Here is a 22,494-nt window from a genome sequence, read left to right on the forward strand (position 1 = left end):
CGTAGAGGAGTGGGTCACCACAATATATTAAAAACCCTGAACTTTTATGAATCGCACCAATAAATGTACCTGGACTGCGTAGAGGAGTGGGTCACCACAATATATTAAAAACCCTGAACTTTTATGAATCGCACCAATAAATGTACCTGGACTGCGTAGAGGAGTGGGTCACCACAATATCTTAAAAACCCTGAACTTTTATGAATCGCACCAATAAATGTACCTGGACTGCGTAGAGGAGTGGGCACTGGGCACCACAATAAAATATATAAAAAACCTTCAACAGGTCTGCATTACACTACACATACGGCTGCTCCTCCATCCTCTCCATCATATACATGTTGGAGTTTTAGCGTGTGACAACCTCTTGTTTTTGATAATGTCAGTGCATTTTGAATATTTTTCAATTTGCCCCACACCACTGAATGTACTTTATCTATGATACGCATCTATCTATCTTGACTGCGTAGTGTGGTGGCCCCGGTACACAATTTGGTACCGAGGCCACAATATAATTAAAAAACCCTCCACGTGTCAGAATTCCACCAAACAAGTATCTGGACTGCGTAGTGGGGTGGCCCCGGTACCCAACTTGATACCGGGGCCACAATAAAATAAATACACCCTCCACGTGTCAGAATTCCACCAAACAAGTATCTGGACTGCGTAGTGGGGTGGCCCCGGTACCCAACTTGATACCGGGGCCACAATACCTCCTCCAAACATGCTACAGACAATTCGTCATTGAGATCCCATTAAGTATGTTAAAGACAGACAGGGTCCAAGTGTTATTAGTTGACTTTGTAAAGAAAAAAACTGTCCCTGTTGCACATAGTCGTGCAATGAAGACTTACTTTTTCATTTAAAGGCACGATCTTTCAAGTGTAGTGTTTGTAAGTCTAAGTCATATTATACTTTTGGTAAAATTGGTTATTTTTGTTCCTCTTTATGTTAATTAATTAGTAATAGAATTAAAGTAGGAAATAGAATTAAATAGAATTAAAGTAGGAAATAGAGTGGTATAGAGTTGTAGTGTGGTATAGATAGAGTGGTCCACACAATATAATAATAAAACCCTCAACTGGTCTGAATTCCACCAAACAAGTATCTTGACTGCGTAGTGTGGTGGCCCCGGTACACAATTTGGTACCGAGGCCACAATATAATTAAAAAACCCTCCACGTGTCGGAATTCCACCAAATAAGTATCTGGACTGCATAGTGGGGTGGCCCCGGTACCCAATTTGATACCGGGGCCACAATACCTCCTCAAAACATGCTCCAGACAATTCGTCATTGACAGACCCCAGACAGACAGGGTCGTAGTGTTATTGTTTGACTTTGTAAACCCAAAAAAATGTCCCTGTTGCACTTGCACATAGTCGTGCAATGAAGACTGACTTTTTCATTTAAAGACACGATCTTTAAAGTGTCAGAAAGAGAGAGAAGACACAGGAGAGGAGAGTTGTAGCTGGGGACCTGGGGTGGAAGCTCCCAGGCTCCCCCAGCATTGCCTGGAAGTCTGAGCGTGGTGACTGAGCCAGGGCAAGGAATGTGTGCCCTGGATGAGGGGGAGAACTCCATGCCACTATAGTGAACCCAAGAGAGAGGGGGACACTGCACATGGAAGAGGCCCTGGAGTGAGGGCTGCTACAAGAGGCATGGTAGCTGTAGTGTCAGATCCTGAGGCTGAGAGTACACAGAGTGACGTGTCAGAGCACAGGAGACATTATCCCCGCAGAGGAGGGATGAGCTGCAGTTGAGAGGTCTGCTGTTGAAATAGGACATGCACACTTTAACAAACCAATCATTTCAGCGACAGGGCCTACCAAACAACTTTGACTGAAATGATTGGTTTGTTTGGGCCCCCACACCAAAAAAGCTATTCATCTCTCCCTGTACAGACTAAACAGGCTCTACTGAGGCAAGATGTCGTCCTCATCCTCAACCTCTGATTCCTCTCCCCCTACAGTGTGTACTTCCTCCTCATCACACATTATCAATTCGTCCCCGCTGGACTCCACAACCACAGGTCCCTCTGTAGTATCTGGAGGGCAGTGCTGTACTTCATTGAGGAATTGATTATTCATTTTTATAAACATCATTTTTTCAACGTTGTGAGGAAGCAACCTCCTTCGCCGCTCACTGACCAGGTTCCCCGCTGCACTAAAAACTCTTTCCGAGTACACACTGGAGGGGGGACAACTCAGGTAAAATAGAGCCAGTTTGTACAGGGGCTTCCAAACTGCCTTTTTTTCCTGCCAGTAACAATATGGACTGTCTGACATGTCTACTTGGATGGTGTCAGCAAAGTAATCATCCACAATTTTTTCTATTGTGACAGCATCCAATGCAGCGAGAGTAGACATGTCTGCAATGGTTGGCAGGTCCTTCAGTCCGGACCAGATGTTATCAGCATCCCCGCCAGTGCCTCTTTTGGGAAAACTGAGCTTTTTCCTCGCAGCCATAGATGTGGAAGAAAATGAGGGTGGAGCTGTTGGCATGTCACGGTCCTCTTCAGAGGACAATCTCCTGACCAGCAGGTCTTTGCACCGCTGTAGATTTGTGTCCGCCGGAAACAGAGACACAACATACGCTTTAAACCGAGGATCGAGCACGGTGGCCAGAATGTATTCCTCTGACTTTAAAAGAGTGACCACCCTCGGATCCTGGCAAAGCGTACGAAGGGCTACATCCACAAGAGCTACATGCTTGCTGTAATCGCAATGGCTTACCAGCTCCTCCCTCACTTTCTCCAGCTGCTTCTGCAACAGCCTGATCAGGGGAATGACCTGACTCAAGCTGGCAGTGTCGGAACTGACTTCTCGTGTGGCAAGTTCAAATGGCTGCAGAACCTTGCACAACACGGAAATCAGTCTCCACTGCGCTTGACTCAGGCGCATCCCCACTCCTTTGCCTATGTCGTAGGTGGCTGTGTAGGCCTGAATGGCCTTTTGCTGCTCCTCCATCCTCTGCAGCATATAGAGGGTGGAGTTCCAGCGTGTCACAACCTCTTGTTTGAGGTGATGGCAGGGCAGGTTCAAGCTTTTTTGATGTGCCTCTAGTCTGCGGTAGGCACTGGCTGAATGCCGAAAGTGTCCAGCAATTTTGCGGGCCACCGCAAGCATCTCCTGCACACCCCTGTCACTCTTGAGGTAATGCTGCACCACCAAATTAATGGTGTGGGCAAAACATGGGACGTGCTGGAAATTGCCCATATTTAATGCCCGCACAATGTTACTGGCATTGTCTGACACCACAAATCCCCATGAGAGTCTAAGTGGGGTAAGCCACTGGGAGATAATTTCCCTCATTTTCTCTAATATGTTGGCAGCGTTGTGCCTCTTATTAAAGCCTGTAATGCACAATGTTGCCTGCCTTTGCATGAGCAGCCATTTTGTAGATGCTGCTACTGATGCAGCTGTTGCTGTTGCTGCGGAAGGGGATGCATCTACCCAGTGGGCTGTCACAGTCATATAGTCCTTCGTTTGCCCAGAACCACTTGTCCACATGTCCGTGGTTAAGTGGACAGTGGGTACAACCGCATTTTTAAGAGCACTGAGGACACTTGATCGTACTTCTCTGTACATTTTTGGTATCGCCTGCCTAGTGAAGTGGAATCTCGAGGGGATTTGGTACCGGGGACACAATACCTCCATCAACCCTCTAAATCCCACTCCACTGATGGCGGACACCGGGCGCACGTCTAACACCAACATTGCAGTTACAGCCGCAGTTATACGCTTTGCAATAGGGTGACTACTATCGTATTTGGTGGTCATGGCAAACGACTGTTGGACGGTCAATTGTTTGGTGAAAGACTTAGCGGTCTTACGACTTCCCCTCTGGGAAGATGACCGACTAACAGCAGCAACAGCAGCAGTGGCAGTAGTAGGCGTACCGCTGCAGGATTCCTCGGATGAATCCCGTATTGAGGAGGACTCAGTCTGGCTGGTGACTTGGGCTGCAGGACTGAATCTGATGGAGATTGTGGAGGAAGTTGACGAGGAGGGTGTTGCTGGTGTGTATCCAACTGGACCACGGGATTTAGGTGTCCCTGTACCAATGAGGGTCCTAGCCCCAGTTCCTGAACTAACCACTGAACTATGAAGGTTATTCAGGTGACGTATAAGGGAGGATGTTCCTAGGTGGGCAAGATCCTTACCCCTGCTTATTTGAGCTTTACATAAGCTACATATTGCCATACATTGGTTGTCTGGATTTGGATAAAAATAACTCCAGACCGAAGAGGTGCATTTTTTGGTCTTCTGACCAGGCATGACGATGGGCTTTTTCATCCCATGGACATCAGCTGTTTCCCCCCCTGGTGCCTCATTTACAATAACCACATCACCATCCTCATCATCAAGTTCCTCCACAGCGCCAGCTACATCATCAATAGCCTCCTCCCGAGCCACCTCTTCCCGTACAGTGATGGGAAGGTCAGGCTTGACAACCACCAACACCCTTGGACTCGCCTTGGGGATTTGTGATAATTTCTCTTTAGAAGGCAGAGTTGTTTGCTGTTTTGTTGCTGACAGCATAACTCTCTTCAATTTTTTGTAGGGGGGGGGAGGAGGAGGAGGGCTAAGATCCGTGGGTGAAGCTGAACCACTAGTCATGAACACGGGCCAGGGCCTAAGCCGTTCCTTGCCACTCCGTGTCGTAAATGGCATATTGGCAACTTTACGTTTCTCCTCAGATGATTTTAAGTTTCTCTTTTTGCTACTTTTTCTTAACTTGGGCTTTTTGGATTTTACATGCCCGGTACTACGAGATTGGGCATCGGGCTTGGAAGACGACGTTGATGGCATTTCATCGTCTATGTCATGACTAGTGGCAGCAGCTTCAGCATTAGGAGGAAGTGGGTCTTGATCTTTCCCTACTTTATCCTCCAAAGTTTTGTTCTCCATTATATGTAGCACAAGATACTGCAGAATGTGTGAACTTGGTAATATTGCAGTACCAATGGACTTATAATGCTGGATTGGTTTTGCAAATTTGGTTATAATTATTATATATATTTTTTTTTTTTTAATTTTTTATTTTTTTTTACTTTTTTTTTATTTTTTACAAACTTGGGAATAATGGGGAAATAACTATGCCCTTAGAAGCACAGAGCACAGGACACAGCACCACTGGACTGAACAGGACACGGCACAGGACCCAGCAGCACTACGGAACTCAGCAGGACAGAGCACAGGACACAGCACCACTGGACTGATACTGCAGAATGTGTAAACTTTGTAATATTGCAGTACCACTGGACTTTTACTGCTGAATGTGTGAACTTGGTAATATTGCAGTACCAATGGACTTATAATGCTGGATTGGTTTTGCAAATTTGGTTATAATTATTATATATTTTTTTTTTTTTTTAATTTTTTATTTTTTTTTACTTTTTTTTTATTTTTTACAAACTTGGGAATAATGGGGAAATAACTATGCCCTTAGAAGCACAGAGCACAGGACACAGCACCACTGGACTGAACAGGACACGGCACAGGACCCAGCAGCACTACGGAACTCAGCAGGACAGAGCACAGGACACAGCACCACTGGACTGATACTGCAGAATGTGTAAACTTTGTAATATTGCAGTACCACTGGACTTTTACTGCTGAATGTGTGAACTTGGTAATATTGCAGTACCAATGGACTTATAATGCTGGATTGGTTTTGCAAATTTGGTTATAATTATTATATATATTTTTTTTTTTTTAATTTTTTATTTTTTTTTACTTTTTTTTTATTTTTTACAAACTTGGGAATAATGGGGAAATAACTATGCCCTTAGAAGCACAGAGCACAGGACACAGCACCACTGGACTGAACAGGACACGGCACAGGACCCAGCAGCACTACGGAACTCAGCAGGACAGAGCACAGGACACAGCACCACTGGACTGATACTGCAGAATGTGTAAACTTTGTAATATTGCAGTACCACTGGACTTTTACTGCTGAATGTGTGAACTTGGTAATATTGCAGTACCAATGGGCTTATACTGCAGGATTGGTTGTGAAAATTTTGTGGTAATTAAAAAATATTAAAGTAGTTTTTGGTATATTATAAAAAAAACTTTTTTTTATTTTTTTAAACACAGGGGAATATTGGGGAAATAACTATGCCCTTAGAAGCACAGAGCACAGGACACAGCACCACTGGACTGAACAGGACACAGCACAGGACCCAGCAGCACCACTGACCTCAGAAGGACAGAGCACAGCACACAGCACCACTGGACTGATACTGCAGAACACAGCACAGCACAGCACAGCACAGCACAGCACAGCACTAAACAGCACAGCACAGCACAGCACAGCACTAAACAGCACAGAACTAAACAGCACAGAACTAAACAGCACAGAACTAAACAGCACAGAGGACCACCTAACACACCCTCCCTCTACCCTGATCAATGCCCGAGTGAAGATGGCGGCGACTAGCGGGGAATTTATAGGATCCGAGTATCGCGAGATCCGACAACGGGATTATGAGTCAGAGCCTCAGTTTCACTTTTGAATTTGGCGCCAATACCCGGATCTGTCTCGGATCCGACTCGGATCCGCAACGTTCGGGTGGGCTCGGATTTCAGAAATCCGAGCGCGCTCATCCCTAGTTCTCTCTGCACCTATGAACTGAGTGCCGTGTAAAATGTACCCTCAGCTCTGAAGTGGCGGCACCACGGGTAATGTAAGCAAAGCCACCACCTGAGCGCCACCTCTTTATAGTAACTGTTATACTGTACCTCCTGCTCTGTGGCCAGCAGCCGCAGCCTGGTGAGCCTACTCTTCAGGAGATCATTCTCCCGCATATAGCTGCTGAGCTGCAATAGAGAGAATTACATTTAGATCTGAGTATATGAATACGTAGCGCACACCATATTGTATATTTGTGTAACACATTGTGTAGTGCCCTCTCCTCGCACAAAGGGGCTTATTTGCAGGGTACGGTTATGTTGCTGCGCCGCTGTGTCCAAGTTTCTAGGAGGCTTTGATTTGTACCATAAATCAGACTATAAATGAACAGAATAAGTGCGGATCGTTCCCTGTCACTGTATTACATTATTTGGCAAACAGAAGACTACGTAGGGGATTTTTTGGACGGAGTAAACGTAAGACCACCTGGATGTCCTCTATTTTATTAAACAAATGACAGAATTTGACCAATTTTACTGTAACACTGTTTTACTGTAGAATTTTACTGTACAACTATTATTATATCTGGATTTCTGTAGCATATTCTGATGTGATATTATATAAATATCTACTTATAAATCACTGCAGCCATTTATTCCAGAAATTATGACTTTTTTATGCTAGTAAGGCCCAATGTGGGCATTAGATGGAGGAGACAGATTCAGCGCACTGTCTTGTAGGATAACGAGAATGATGGGCCCTGATACAATAGCAGTTAGGACACTGGGGCAATAATCCAGAGGACAGAGCGTCTCCATGCAAACTACTGTGGAAGACCTTGAAAAGAGATAAATAAAGCTCTGGGTTGAGAGCATAGTTAGTTGTCTACTCTCCCGAAATTTTCCGGGAGGCTCCCAAATTTCGTGGAGTCCTCCAAAGCTCTCGGAAGAGTAGGCAAACCTCCCGGGTCTTGAATTTCTGTATTTTATAGTAGGGGCGGGGCTATAGTGACGTAACGACATCGCAACGCCTCCTGCTACCCTCAGTCACATGATCTGTACTCTGGATCTCCTGGATTACAGATTTAAAAAGTAGGCAAATATGGTTGAGAGTGTTTATGTTCTATGAAATTGGGAGATATTACTACTTGATGTGTTTATATGAATACACCCGGGGTGATTGCTGGGTATATAATACACCCGGGGTGATTGCTGGGTATATAATACACCCGGGGTGATTGCTGGGTATATAATACACCCGAGGTGATTGCTGGGTATATAATACACCCGGGGTGATTGCTTGGTATATAATACACCCGGGGTGATTACTGGGTATATAATACACCCAGGGTGATTACTGGGTATATAATACACCCGGGGTGATTGCTGGGTATATAATACACCCACGGTGATTGCTGTATATACTACAGTAATAAAGTGTGTGAACAAAGCTTCAGTTTTGGTCTTATGGGACACTTGCGAGGAGAGAGTGCACCACGGCTGTGACTATCATCACATTGGAATATTAAGTGATATAATGATGGACTGACCAGGCTTGATAGCAGCTCCTCTCTTCCTTCAAGGATGTCGCATTTTCTCTCCTGTCCATGGAATAATGCAGATATAAGGTCAGTTTTAGAGTGTGAGAGAGAAATAAGAGAGAAAGAGAGACAGAGAGAGAGAGTGACAGAGGGCGAGAGAGAGAGAGAGAGAGAGAGAGAGGGTGAGAGAGAGACAGAGGGTGAGAGAGAGAGAGACAGAGATGGAGAAAGAGAGAGAGTGACAGAGAGTGAGAGAGAGACAGATAAATGTATGTCACACTTTCCGTACTTTTATTTTTCAGTACAGACAGTGGGCATCACATTATTAATCCCGTCTATAATGTGAATAGTAGGAAACTGAATCTGTACCGTGAGTCAGTTTCCAGCCGTTCGCATGGTGAGGGATATTAACCTTTTAGTGTCCCACTGCCACGCGGATGTCGGAGCAGGAACTGATGTGAATGTATATAGTCTCCGTAAGAGTAATGTGTATATGTTGCCGCTATATATATATATATATATATATATATATATATATGTATATATATAAATATATAAAGCGCTCCTGAAAGCTGGTGGCTACACATGAAGCGTGGGATCATGCACAATGACATGTCACACACATGGTTCATAGTATCACAATGGCCATATTCCAATCATACCTCCCAGATGTCCTGATTTAGGTGGGACAGTCACAAATTGACGCCACTGTGCCGCCATTCCACCAGTCGGCACGTTTGTCCCCAGACAAGTTGGGGGGTTTGTTAGAGAAGGGGAATTGGAGACAGCCTAATGCTTCAGAAGCGCTTAGCACGGCCCCAGAGACCGTCACACGCCCCTCAGCCTGGCATGACCACACCGTGTTGTGATTACCTCTGTACGTGTATGTTTGTATGTATACAAATGGTTATAGATAGTTGTCATACCAACTGCTGCTTGATCCACAGTTCTTCTGCCTCCACTTGCCGGCTCTCCCCCAGTTGTTTCCACAGGGTCTCAAGCTCATCATTATTCGACCTGGATAGACAAGTAGAGAATACATTCTTATTTACCTGCTTATTTAATATACACCAGTGCCAGACAAACAGCCAGGCATAGTCCGATCGGTGAGCAACAGGAAACGGGATCCATGGTACAAATAACAATCAGTTACAGGTTGTGAGTGTGACAACTATGGGGGGAGGGCCCTTGACAACACCACTAGAACTTTGAAAAAAAATCCCACCCCGACCATAATAAGGGATTTCCTGTTTCAGCCGTTACAGGCATCACAGGACGCACCAGATTGGGTGAGTGCAGGTACGTTTAATTTTTTTCTTTTATTATAATATAATTTTAGCTTTTTGTGGCGTTATCACTTTAATGTTTGCTGATAATACAAATGTTTCCCCTTTGCGATAAGGTGATATCAGGGTTCAGAAACAGCACGTAATAGAAATCATCTCTGTAAAGAGACGAATGATGGAATATTTACATTTAATTATTCACATTCAATGCAGTTTAAAATGTGCAACATAAAATAAAACAAATATTTAAACTTACATACAGGAAAGGAGAATCTACACTGGGCAGTGGGCTATATATTATTATCGAGGAGAGGACAGGTCACTGCCTCCCACAACTTCCACAAAATCATCTAATTAAATACTCTGTGATGATGGGGCACCTGCTCCTTCTACTATATAATTCTCAGTCTGTGGCTTCCTGCTGCCTCCATTACCCATCCACACATCATGTCACTGCCCCTGTCACATGCAGTCCTGTCCTCACTGACACATCACTCATCTCCTGATATACTCTGTGCTGTGCTCTAAACATTAACAGGTTCTCTCATACTTATCACATGCACCTTCACAATTAGACCTCACCTCATAACTCCTGTAAACAGCTTTCAATTGAGAGACTTATGAAAAACACAGTGGTGTGTTTGAATTCTTCGCTCTCCCTGAGCTGCCTCTCTGCACTGTCCCTGGGCAGTGTGGTCACTCACTATGATGTCAAGTGCGTGATGTCACAGTGCGTGATGTCACCAGGGCCTGTTGAAAGAGGCAGACCTGATAAAATAGGGACACTGCTGTGGCAAATTATAATGGGGGGTGTTTAGGAGCTGCCCATCCAAGCTCAGTTGTGTAAGAATGACCTTGGAGTGTGGAGCTCAGCCTGTGTTCCAATGAACATGGGGATATGTTCTTAATGTGGGCAGCACGGTGGCTTAGTGGTTAGCACTTCTGCCTCACAGTTCTGGGGCCCAATGGGGCAGGGACTGATGTGAGTGAGTTCTCTGTACATTGCTGTGGAATCAGTGGCGCTATATAAATAAATGGTGATGATGATGAATGTTCATTGTTGAATATATGGAATATATATCATAGGTGAAGGGGTTGCTGTATTTCCTGATGACAATTAAGGTCCAGGAAGGGCCCACAGTACATATTATGGAATTCAGAGTGAGACACATGGAGTGGGGTGACGTTATCTCCACCCAGAGTCCACAGGGTTTAATCCACCACATTAGAGAACTCTATATGGGCCCATTTCCAAAGAGGAAGGACAACTATGGCCTTACCCATATGCCCCGGCAGTCCCTGGTTATGTAGGACAGTCCCCACCAGAGTCATGGCTGCGTAGATAGAGGGCGCAGTTAGTTTTATCACGAGGAAAGCAGAAGGAATGATTATCAATGATTGGGGAGCGGGGATGTCTGACAATAAACATTGTTTACAAACTGCAGACTATGTGGGGTGTAATACATTTCCATTTGTCCCCCTTCACATAAGAACACTCCTACAGTGCTCCATTTATTCTGGGTTTTGGAACTGCCCCTATAAAAGCACTGTTTTCAGGTATACAGATTCACCTGTGTAAGGTGGAGAGAGAAACATCCAAACTTGTAACACATAACTAACCCCCCCCCTATTCATTAATTTCCACTACTTTTACATCCTTCGCCTAATATACTGCACGATGGCTCAGTGGTTAGCACTTCTGCCTCACAGCACTGTGGTCATGAGTTCAATTCCCGACCATGACCTTATCTGTGAGGAGTTTGTATGTTCTCCCCGTGTTTGAGTGGGTTTCCTCCAGGTGCTCCGGTTTCCTCCCACACTCCAAAAACATACTAGTAGGTTAATTGGCTGCTAACAAATTATTGACCCTAGTCTGCCTGTGTGTTATGGATTTAGACTGTAAGCTCCATGGGGCAGGGACTGATGTGAGTGAGTTCTCTGTACAGCGCTGCGGAATTAGTGGCGCTATATAAATAAATAAATGGTGATGATGATGATATACTGCTCTGTTTAGACTTCTATATAATGTCAGACATTGCTGCTTTTTCTACCTCGCTTCTGGCAGACCCGGGGGCAGCTTGATGCTGGATTTCATTCCCTCTAGCAGAGGCAGCTTACTGGGGAAAACAGGTGCTTAATAATGATAATAATAATGAAAACGTGTTCTCACCATTAATGTAAATGTGCTAAACATGGACTTCTGAGTCCTTCTTGATGGTCATACCTGGAAACCGGAGCACCCAGAGGGTAGAACATACAAACTTCACACAGATAAGGCCCTGGATGGGAATTGAACTAATGAGCCCAGCGCTGATCATCATCATCAACATTTATTTATATAGCGCCAGCAAATTCCGTAGCGCTTTACAATTGGGAACAAACATTAATAAGACAATACTGGGTAATACATACATACAGAGAGGTAAGAGAACCCTGCTCGAAAGCTTACAATCTATAGGACAATGGGAGTTAGAAACACAAGGGCATGTGCTACATCATATTGCACAATGGACCAGCCAGACTGCAAAGGTAAAAGTACTGAGTGGGCTATGTGTGTTGCAATGTTGGTCAGAAGGTTGTTGTCTTGCGTTAGCAGTGTAGAGGATGGTAATAGGGTAATCTAGGGAAATTAAGATGATGGTTGAGGAATATCATAACCTTGTCTGAAGAGGTGGGTTTTCAGTGAACGCTTGAAGGTTTGAAGACTAGAGGAAGTCTTACTGTGCGTGGAAGGGAATTCCACAAAGTGGGTGCAGCCCGGAAAAAATCCTGTAACCGAGAATGGGAGGATGTGAGGAGAGTGGAGGAGAGACGTAGATCTTGTGCAGAACGTAGGTATCGAGTAGGGAGATATTTTGAGACAAGTGAGGAAATGTATGTCGGTGCAATTTTGTTGATGGCCTTGTATGTTAGTAGAAGAATTTTATATTGAGTTCGTTGAAATACAGGCAGCCAATGTAGAGACTGACAGAGTGGCTCAGCAGAGGAATAACGGTTTGTAAGGAAAATCAATCTAGCCGTTGCGTGCAAAATAGATTGTAGGGGTTCAAGTCTGACTTTGGGAAGACCAGTAAGGAGGGAATTGCAATAGTCGATGCGGGAGATGATGAGTGCATGAATTAATGTTTTTGTGGTGTCTTGCGTCAGATATGTGCGTATTCTGGAAATGTTCTTTAGGTGTATGTAACATGATTTAGATATAGAGTTGATGTGGGGAATAAAAGACATTGTGAATCAAGGATTACACCTAGGCAACAAGCTTGCGGGGTGGGATTTATATTCATGTTATCAACAGAAATAGAAATGTCAGGCAGGAAGCTTCTGTTTTTGGGTGGGAATATTATTAACTCAGTTTTTGAAAGATTGAGTTTGAGTTGGCGAGAAGACATCCAAGATGAAATGGCAGAAAGACAGTCAGTAATGCGAGACAACACAGGTGGTGAAAGATCAGGAGAGGATAGATAAATTTGTGTATCATCCGCATAGAGTTGATACTGAAATCCAAAGGAGCTTATTAGTTTTCCAAGAGAAGTGGTGTAGATAGAGAATAGCAGAGGACCTAGGACTGAGCCTTGTGGAACTCCAACTGATAGGTGTTAGGAACCCCTCCAGCCGACACAACATAGCCCGGAGTCTACTCTGCCAGTCAGGTGTTCACTGGAGCCCCTGATGGTGGGGACAGACTGGGCTGCAGACTGACAGAGGGTCGTGAAGTGTGCACCGGCTGGGGAGAACCCAGGCAAGCGGAGTGGAATCCAAGCAGAGGTCAGGGGCCGGCAGCAGACAACAGTACGAATATACAAGCTGAGGTCAGGGGTCACGAGCAGACAGGAAGGTCGGTATTCAAGCCAGAGGTCAGGGTCACGAGATTCACAAGCAAAGTCAAAATCTAAGCTAAGGGTCATACACGGGTAACAGTCCAACAGGTTTTCACCAATTTCAGGCAGCAGCAAAAACAGGAGCAGATTAAGCAGACAGGAACTGGACGCTATAACCGGCAGGGAGGCTAAGCCCTCCCTTCCTTATATACAGAGTTTGGCCATTCAGGGCTTAGCCCTGAAATACATCCCAGGTGCGCTACCCAGCTAAATTAGCCCGCAGGCTACACTAGCGCATGCGCCCGGCTGCCTCACTTGCCGGGGTGCATCGATTGTTATACACGGCGTCCGGCCGTTGCCTTGGCAACGGTCGGGCCCGAGAAACCGGAAGTGACGCCCCGGTCGCCATGGGGACGGCCGGGACGTTCACTGACACCGGAAGTGAGTCGCGGCGGTGCCCAAGGCCGCCTCGGCTCCTGACAATAGGAAGCGGAGCAAAGGTGGATCCAGAGAAATTAACACTGAAAGAGCGATTAGATAGGTAGGATGAGAACCAGGATAGGACAGTGCCTTCAAGACCTAGGGTTTGTAGCGTTTATATGAGGAGAGAGTGGTCAACAGTGTCAAATGCAGCAGAGAGATCCAGGAGAATTAGAAGAGAGTATTGGTTATTATTTTTTGCTGTGATCAAATCATTGACAACTTTGGTCAGCGCAGTCTCTGTGGAGTGTTGAGAGCGAAAGCCTGACTGAAGAGGAGCCTGACTGAAGAGGATCCAATAGGTTGTTTGCTGTAAGAAAGTGTGTGAGGCGGGAGTAGGCAATTCTCTCGAGAAGCTTGGAGGGGCATGGGAGCTGGGAGATGGGGCAGTAATTTATGAGAGAGTTAGGGTCAGAATTCTGTTTTTTTTAAATGGGAGTAATCACTGCATGCTTGAAAAGTGCTGGAAAAATACTAGTAGAAAGAGATAGATTACAGATTTTAGTTAGAGGGGGAATGAGTACAGGAGACAGGGACATACCAATTTGAGAGGGAATGGGATCAAGAGGACAGGAGGTAGAGTAGGAAGATGAGAAGAGAGTAGAAACTTCCTCTTCATTTGTGGGATCAAATGAAGAGAGAGTGTCAGAGGGTGCTACAAAGGAATTGAGCAGATTGCTTGTCAAGGGAGATACCATTTCAAGCCTGATCTTATCAATTTTGTCCTTGAAATAGGAAGCAAGATCCTGTGCACTGATGTTAGTTGGAGGATTTGGGGCAGGAGGATTCAGAAGAGAGTTAAATGTGTTAAAGAGGCGTTTGGGGTTAGAAGCCTGAGCATAGATGAGAGATCGGTAGAATGCTTGTTTAGCAATGTCCAGAGCATTTCTGTAGGAGTGGTAGATATCAGTATATGTTATGAAATCATTAGAGGCACAAGATGTACGCCAGTGACGTTCTGCTTTACGAGAAAGTTTTTGTAGAGTTCGTGTTACTGTAGTGTTCCACGGTTGGCAACGAATTCTACGGGAAATATGTAGTGTCGCTGGAGCCACTTGATCCAGGGCAATTGCTAGGGTTTGATGAAAATGGGGTACTGCCCGATCAGGGGAGGAGAATGTAGAAATTGGGGAGAGAAGGTGTTGGAGAGAGGTGGAAAACTGTTGAAAATCAATAGAGTTGATATTCCTGCGGGTACGAGGAGGCTTGGAAGAGTTTGACACTAGGGAGGGTAAAGAACTGGGGGTGAGCAAGTATCTAATAAGGTGATGATCCGAGAGGGGGAAAGGAGTGTTAAGAAAATCAGAAACTGAGCATAGTCTAGAGAAAACAAGATCAAGACAGTGGCTATCCTGATGAGTAGCGGATTCAATCCACTGGGAGAGGTCAAGTGTGGAGGTTAGAGAGAGTAGTTTGGAAGCAGCATTGGAACGTGGATTAGAAATAGGGATGTTGAAATCACCCATGATGATGGTGGGGATATCAGTAGATAAGAAGTGAGGGAGCCATGCAGAGAAGTGTTCAAGAAATTGATGGTGTGGACCAGGGGGGGCGATAGATGACAGCAACATGCATAGAGAATGGGTTAAAAATCCTAACAGCATGTACTTCAAAAGATGTGAATGTGAGTGATGGGACACTTGGTATAACTGTGAATGTGCACTGTGGGGAGAGAAGTAGTCCAACCCCCCCTCCTTGTCTGCCTCCTGGTCTGTGGGTGTGGGTGAGATGGAGGCCACCATGTGAAAGGGCTGCAGGTGAGGCAGTGTCTGAATGCGTGAGCCATGTTTCTGTTATTGCCAGAAGGTTTAGGGTTGTTTAAGAGGAAGTGATCATGTACGGAGGTAAGTTTGTTACAAACAGAGCGTGCATTCCAAAGGGCACATTTAAAGGACTTTGCAAGAGAGGGGAGACAGGTTATGTGTTTGAGGTTTGCCAGATTTCTGTAGTGTTCAGATATATGTGTGTGGGAGAAGTGAGGGGGACCTGGATTAGGTGATATATCACCAGCTAATAGAAGAAGGAAGGAAGAAAGGTAGGTAAGATGATTGTAAGATGTGTGTCCTTTTAGTTTCTGGCGGCAGGGTGAGGCTGTTAAAGTTATTGAATTTAAATAGGAAAAGAGTTCATGAGTGTTCACTAGAGGTGAGTGAAGTAATGAAGGGGCAATGTGGACAGAGGTGTGTGTTGCAGGATGGGTGAGGGATGATATAGTCCTAAAGATAATGCCATGAAAAGAGATAAAGAAAAATATTTTGGCAAGCATTGGGACTATTAGTCAAATAGCAAAAATGAGGAATTAAATGAATTGCCTAATTGATTGCAATGTCCAGTGTAATCAGATAAGTAGTGCAGAGCTAGGATGCAGCAAATGTAGTGTATTCCTGGATGTCTGGATAGTATAACGTAATGATGTGGGGAGCCATGTGGGGGAGTGGGTGGAAGTGTTGAATGGAGAGTAATAAAGAGCAGGTAATTGAATAGCTGAGATTTTGCAGAATCATGGGAGAGGAGAGTGGTTGAAAGACAGTATAATTTCTTCTTACTTGTGATGGTAAACAAAGCTTAAATAAAATTGAAGTACAGTGCTGAGATAGGGGACTGAAATAACTGTAGCATGGGTAGGGAGTGGTTGAGCAAGTAGTACAGCAGTCTGATTAAACAGAGTAGATTTTGCATTGAAAGCAGACTGATAAATAAAACAAACTTTCATGAGATGAGAGGAAAATGAGATCAGAGTCCAAAGCAGTCCTCATGTTGCATGTAGCTTGTAGCCAGGGAGAGTTGAAAACATCAGAGGTGGAATATGGAGTTTCAGGTGAATACTGACAGTTGTCCTTGTGAAGCTGTGTTAATAGGCAGAAAGTTCTTCTCCTGTTTCCTCCTGTTCAACTGCGGTATAACTCCGAATTATGCTGTTTAAATTTTTTGTTTCACACTTGTATCTATACACACTTAGAACTATACACACTAACTATACAGCCATCACTGGCTTTGCAGCCATTCTACTTTGAAAATATCTGAGCCACAGTGAGCACCCGCTATCAGCCATCTCTTAAATTATCGGATACACTACGGACATTTATTTACCAGAACACATCAGTAATGGGATGGAAATGCTGTACTCCGCCTAGTTTACATTTTTATGAATGTCACATTCACATGCAGATAAGAATATCTGATAGGTGTTTGGGGGGATGAATCTCTGTACTGTGTATTAAACTGCATACCATTGATTTACCTCTTTATTGCACCAAACCTCTTTACTTGTTAACTTAACACCTAAAACCTTATCTATAATATAATCACACTGACAACAACTTGATTTTGGTAAAAAAACAGGTCCCAGTTTTTTAAATAATAAAAGTATGGTGGCGGCGAGAGCAATCAGCCCGGGCTTACAAGGACGTGCCCCCATAAAGCAGGACGAGGGGTCCCCCACACAAAGGGACCAAGGGCCAGGTTGCTTCGAAGGGGTTGTGACATGCGGCCAATCAGCGATACCATCGTGTGAATTAGCCGCTGATTGAAACATCTCCACATTACCTCAGTCTTAGAAGACAATACATTACATTGTCAATTAATTACATTTTCTTCTGTTACCAGGTGACCAAGCAAACTCTGGTAGCAGCCCCATCACGGTAGTCCCATTGTCTCTTTGGACCTCTGTCTCTCAAGCTGACCGCGTTAGCCTGCATAGCTGTCCAGGAAGATGAGGGGGTCGGGCGAGTGGAGAGTGTCGCAGGCCCCTCTGCAAAACCACAACAAACAGAATCAGGTAATTACCCTTATTGTGTACAATATAGAATATAACACCACTAGACTTGTGTATATTCCTGTACCATTGTTCACTCTCTACCCTTGTTTTCTTTTCCAGGATTAAATGGATAACTCCAAATCAATTTGGTTTAAGATATTTTATTCACTTTTTCTTAGATGCGGAGCCACCACCCACTGTGAGTGACCAGTCAGAGGAGCAGGAGGAGGAGCTGTGAGAGATCCCGCCCTCCTCACCGCCTGCTGGTCCTGCACATTGTCCATCTGTGCGGTCACTGGAAGCAATAGATAAATGGGACAAGACCACCAAAGAGCTCCTAATAACCATCAATCGCAGCCTTCGGTAGAAGAAGCACCAGGAAGGAGTGCCAATTAGCACGGAGAAGAAGGGCCTGATGGAGAGCATTTTGAACGCTATAAATGGGTTTGGCCAATCCCTGCAGCCATACTGAATCGGCTGCTCGCCGTGGCTCCAGAACCTTCCCCCACATGTGACCCCAGTGAGCCTGAGCCTAAGGAAGCAGAGGACTCAGGACCTGGCTCTGCTCCTACAGCCCCCAGCTGAAATAACAGCAACATATTGTAAAAAATATATAAAAATTATAAACTGCATAACCTGGATGTGTTTCACTCTCTTAACCATAACCTCCTAATGACATATACAAGCTTACTTAACTTATCTAACAATAAAGACACTGAGACATATGAAACTGGCTAAAGAAGGTCACAGTTTATTAATTATTAAATAAATGGCGGTGAAAGTGAACCGTGAGACAGCTAAATCAAACTAATATTTGGAACCAAGCGTGGATGGCTGACTCCACGTACCCGGGACACATCCTTAACTGCCTGGCCAATGCTAATTCTGACGTCAGAGTGACTAAGCCCCCTCCCGACTACGCAATGGCCGCCCTCAGATGCGGGCCAAGGGATCCTCATCAAAAAGGACTGCGTCACGTTCCTGGATGGGGATAGCACCTGTGGTCAAACAGCGATAACGCTGTAACGATCAGCCACTGCCCACAGTGACTTCCTACCAACTGTGCCTGCTCTGTGACGTGGGGAGGAACCAAATTAAAACTCATACGCCACGGAAGCAGGGAGGTCAATAAAGGGCATGGGTGGGTGGGATCTCGAGCAGTAAATGAGAAAGGACATGTGACATGCTAGGACTTATATAGACAGATCTCCAGGCACTCCCCTTCCTTCTTCACTGGTTGGCCTGGGATGTGGCATCTTACTTGCAGATAAGGTTAACCTCACTTACTGCCACATATATATGCGTCTAATTATGAGAGAGGCCATTAGCCGAAGGAGTTTAAAATCATGTGTTGTGAGCTGATAATGTTACTCACCACTGGGGGGTTTTAAGGCTGTAGTGTAATCAGCCAATTAGGAAGGAAGTGGGAGTGTCGTGGAAAGAATATATCAAGCAGTGTGAGAAGGAGAGAGCTTCCTGTTTCCTGGATCCGGAGAAGCTGCAGCATCAGGCGTAGTATCTGGCGTTTGTTTTGTTCTCTGTGCTCTTGTACTATTTTTGTGTCTTTTTCTCTCCTCTTTCCTTTCTCGTCCCTTGTCTTCCCTGTTCTGTTTATTCATCTCCTCACCCCCGTTTTCTTTCATTTCCCCCTCTACACCCGTTTCCCACTCATGGCATCTTCACGGCCTAGAAGGTCTCGGTCCATCCCCGCCAGGTTTTGCTGGTTCCTCCCCATCTCCGGCGGCGCTTTCCGCGCCTTTTATACAGTCTGGCCCTTCCGTTTCAGCCCCCCTCTCTGACCAAGGGCAGCTACAAACTCCGGGTTCTCCCGGCGGGGACGCCCGCTCCAGCGGCGGTGCGTCCACCTGCAGGTCACGTGGCCCGGCCGCCGCGAGCGCTCCTCGCGGGGCGGGATCGGGTCTGGTGAGGAGGTCCAGGGCTCCGGAGCGGGCGGCTAGGCCGCTCGTGTCCGGAGGCATGCGCAGGATCAGGCTGTCTGCCAGAGCCAGGGGCAGGGGATCCCCTTCCCCCGCTCACGTGGCGCTCTTTGGGTCACGGGGGCCATCTTTAGTATCCCCCTCCGTCGGAGCTCCAGTCATTGCCTCCGCAGGTTCCCCCGTGACTAATGTGGTATCTGTGGGGGACAGAGTGCAGAGTTCTGCAGAGCGGGCACAGGTGTCCCCATATAGAGGCCTGGGGCCTATTATTTTTGACCCCGTAGTTTCCCCGGGGTCACAAGTACAGGGGGCGGTGGTTGCAGGTTCTTTGCCCCCCTCCTTTTCCACCCAACATTTTCAGGACAACCACCCTATACCGCACATGTGGGGGCCCAGCTGGTGCCATCTCTCCCCCCCCCCTCCTTTCCAAGGGGTGATGCCCCTCGACTCCCTTCCCCCCCTTGCCCTTTCCCAGGCCAGAGACCCACCCCCCCCCTCCCCCCTTCTTTTTTCTGGGGACGCTGTGTCTCAGGCGGGGGCGGTGATATCATCTAATAGGGCCCCTGGGTTGCTGGGTCCTGCCCCGGTTATGTTTCCCCCCGGGAGCGGGGGTGCAGCCTATCAACAATTCCCTTCTGTCTGTCCTTCTTCTACCCTACCCCTGGTCTCGGACCCAGCTGTTATATGGCCGCTTCAGCAGAATGTTAGTAATCTACCCAGGGCGGGGGGACCTGCCTCCTCTTGGTCATTACCATACCCCACTAGGGGCTATGGGTCTGTAGTTGAAGCAGGGAACTTGTGGTCGGCCCTTTATCCATCTTTATCTGGTCAGTACTTACATTCTTACCCCCAACCCGCCGGGGTTAATATATCGGGCGTTTCTGGTACGGATTCGCTTTCCCTTGTCAGACAATGGGGGGATAGGGACCAAGGGGTTCCCCCTCAGGCGGGTTTTCTAGGTCATCTCATGGTTCCCCCTCCAGGTTCGACCCCGGATGGGGTATCGACTCAACAGGCGGGCAATCTGTCTTCTTCACGTGTTAACATTTCTTCTTATCCAGCTTCACAGGCGCAACCATCTTCGGGGACAGGGCGTGCAAGCATGGATGGAACGGGGTCGCAGATGCACCAGGAAGAGGCGGCAGGGAGCTCTACAGGGCAACAAGGGTCGCAGCAAGTCGTTTCGGAAGGCGTGGGCGGAGCGAGATTGGATCTGCAGGAGGGGCAGGAAGCGGCCGGTGAGTACGATGGTTCTACGATAAGCAACACTTATATGTCCAGTTCTAGCATAGCCACCACCAGTGATGAGTCAGCCCCATCTTCCCCCAGGCAGGGTCAGCGCAAGCTTATTAAAATCCTTAACACTCACTTCGGGGGAACTAAAAGGAAGAGCGTAGATCGGCGGGAGGCAGCGTCTGCCACTCCGGCTGGAGGTCCCCTGGTTAGATGTGAGAACACGGCATTGTTGATAGGAGTTAGGCGCAGCATGAGGCACAAGATTAAGAAAGGCCATTATGTTGATATATTTGAGCTGACGAAGGTCGCACAAAAAGAGTTGGCAGCTGCGTGCGCGCGAGGGGGAGTCGGGGAGGATGCATACAGAAACTTTTCGAACTGGCTGACAGGGTATTGCGTTTTCTCAGCTTGTTATGTGGAAACTAGGCCTGATGCAATCATAGACGTATGGAAATATCTTCACCTTATTAATGAGATGCATAGTTGTGAACGCCCAGGTACCTGGAGGTTGTACGATAAGCTGTGTCGCGAGAAGGTGCACGGTCAGCTTTATATGCCCCTGGCTTTTAAGGATGTTGAGATCTGGTTAAGGTTAAATAGAGCCCAGGTGTGGGAGGTGAGCATGGGGTACGGTCCCCCTCAGTTAGCCAGGTTTCCGTATGGGGGGAGACGAGGTGCTCCCCAGTCTTCCAAAAACCGTTGCTTCGCTTTTAACAATTCCTCATGTGGGAGGGGGGATTCGTGCCGGTATAGACACGTCTGCACCAATTGTAGAGGAAGTCATCCCCTTAAAGAATGCCCTAGGGGCTCCGTCGGAGTCGGTAGGGGACAGGGAGGGGCAGGGGGTTCTGTCTAAAGCAGACTCCCCCATTGTATTCCCAATCCTCTGCAAATGGCTGGCCCTTTACCCAGATGCGGCGCAGGCCTCTTTTCTTAGGGAGGGTTTCCGCCTTGGTTTTCGTCTTCCCATAAATAGTGGGGTGGCGGGTACTGCCGCCAGAAACCTTCGTTCAGCGTATGTACACCCCGACATCCTAGCGGAAAAAGTAGGTAAAGAGATAGGCCTTGGTCGCATGGTGGGTCCTTTTTCATCCCCTCCCATTCAAGACTTAGTCATTTCCCCGGTGGGAATAGTACCTAAGAAGGCCCCAGGAAAATTTAGGTTGATCCAGCATTTATCTTACCCAGCGGGTAAGTCAGTTAATGACGCAATTGACCCCCAAATTAGCTCAGTGGTGTACCAGTCCTTTGATGATGCGTTAGCACTAGTGAGAGAATTTGGCAATGGTGCGCTTATGGCTAAGTTGGACATAGAATCGGCTTTTCGCCTCCTCCCGCTGCATCCAGAGTCCTTTAAATTTATGGGTTTTAAAATTCAGAACCATTACTATGTGGATCGGTGCCTGCCAATGGGCTGTTCAGTATCATGCGCATATTTTGAGGCGTTTAGTTCATTCCTCCATTGGTGTATCGGGGCAGGGACGGGACATCGCGGCATTGCGCATTATCTGGATGACTTCCTGTTTATAGGTCCGGCTAATTCCCCTAGTTGTAAGGAAACACTGTATGCTGCGCAAGCGTTATTTCGTGTGATGGGGGTGCCAGTAGCTGCGGACAAAACGGAGGGCCCGGCCACATGCCTGAGGTTTTTAGGTATCGAAATTGACACATTGGAGGTTTTGTTGTCGTTTACCATCTGATAAAGTGGCTAAGTTACTATCCCTGATACGAGAGGTCTTGGCTGTTCCATCTTGCACGTTGCGTAAAGTTCAATCGTTGCTAGGCTCTTTCAACTTTGC

The 22,494-nt window shown here is 46.4% G+C and overlaps 1 long non-coding RNA gene across 1 annotated transcript in view; it reads left to right on the forward strand.

The window, feature by feature from the left end:
• The first annotated feature begins 1,439 nt into the window (after positions 1 to 1,439).
• The window catches only part of LOC142142755 (uncharacterized), a 258,356-nt gene continuing 237,301 nt past the window's right edge, over positions 1,440 to 22,494 (forward strand). Inside the window, exon 1 of the long non-coding RNA XR_012689315.1 lies at positions 1,440 to 1,765. This is a non-coding gene — a long non-coding RNA (uncharacterized LOC142142755). The remainder of the gene's footprint in view (positions 1,766 to 22,494) is intronic.

Source organism: Mixophyes fleayi, chromosome 3 (genome assembly GCF_038048845.1).
Source record: "Mixophyes fleayi isolate aMixFle1 chromosome 3, aMixFle1.hap1, whole genome shotgun sequence".
NCBI classification, from domain to species: domain Eukaryota; kingdom Metazoa; phylum Chordata; class Amphibia; order Anura; family Limnodynastidae; genus Mixophyes; species Mixophyes fleayi.